This window comes from Heterocephalus glaber, unplaced genomic scaffold (assembly GCF_053883595.1).
Source record: "Heterocephalus glaber isolate CG9 unplaced genomic scaffold, H.glaber_assembly_v1.0 deba00001760, whole genome shotgun sequence".
Lineage (NCBI taxonomy): Eukaryota > Metazoa > Chordata > Mammalia > Rodentia > Bathyergidae > Heterocephalus > Heterocephalus glaber.
In genome coordinates, this window is record NW_028258457.1 from 4,120,336 (window position 1) to 4,121,664 (window position 1,329).

Here is a 1,329-nt window from a genome sequence, read left to right on the forward strand (position 1 = left end):
GCTCTTGGTGAACACAAACTCTCTGGAAGCAGGCCTCCTGTGTGCAGGCTCTCTTGACGCTCAGGGGGTCTGGGAAGGGGAACTTTTCTCCCACTCATTCATGTATTCATTCAGTAAATGTATCCATGGTCAGGGATTTAGTTCTATGGTGCCATGCCTGCTCGAAAGTGCAAGGTCCTGAGTTCGATCCCTGGTACCAGAAAAAAACCTCAAAAAAACAAAAACAAACATGTATCCAGTGCCTACCCAGCCCAATGGGAGGCTCTGACATCCTTTAGAAGTTGGATAGAACTGCGGGAACAATTTCCCCTCCCTAGCCTCCACATGGGATCATCGCAGAGGGGACAGCCTTCCCAAGCAGAGGACAGGGTATGCAAAGGTCCTGAGGCCCCTAGTACAGACCAACCTGTATGGCATGCCAGAAGTTTCTTGAGGCTTTGGAGAGCTGGCCCATGGCTACCCCAATCTGTGTTCTAGGAAGGGGGAGACTGACACCACAGGAACAGAACAGGGCTTCTGTGAAGGCATCCCCACCATTTATTTAGAAAATCCCTTACGTGGGGGGGGGGGAGGTGTCAGTCAACTTGATCACAAGAACACCCAGATGGGCCGGGGATTTAGCTCAGTGGTTTCACCACCTGCTGTGCAAGCACAAGGACCCGAGTTCGATCCCCAGTACCAAAAACAAAACAAAGAACACCCAGAGGCAGAGATGGCCTGATTAACCAAGGATTGGCCTCGTACCCCTCGCCACCGGCCTCAAACTTCCAGAGACTTAGGGAGATTCCAGACCCAGGAAGAATACCGTTTTTCCTCTGCACCCAGAGGAGAGGAGCCTGTGGGGCCTGAACACTGCTACATGAGGGGGGACAGACTTTGCCCCAGCACCTGTGCGCTCAAGCATCCTAACTCAGATCTGCACCTTTGGCCCTGGGGCTGAAGGTCTCTCTTCATCTGCTGGTCCCAAGGCTCTCCAGCTTGATGTTTTACACAAGTAAAAGTGCCCCCAATTCACAAGTGGGAGAGGGTCCAGTCCTGGTCTGCAGAAGTCTGTTTCCGTGGGCCACACACCTTCCCTCAGACACAGTAGGCCGCCACTCTCTGCCCTCAAGCAGTTCCGCAGCCCAGGTCCAGAGGCAGGTGAGGTGTGGGGACCTCCCAGCTCTGGGCTGCTCCAGGACCTGGGCCCCACCTGGGACCAGAGCTGCTTCTGGGAGCTGAGCCAAGGGCCTCCTGCTCTCCTGACCTTAGCCACAGGATGGTGACAGTGCCCCTAAGAGGCGTGTGCAGAGGTCTCATGGGGCAGCAGCAACAGCACCACCACAAGTC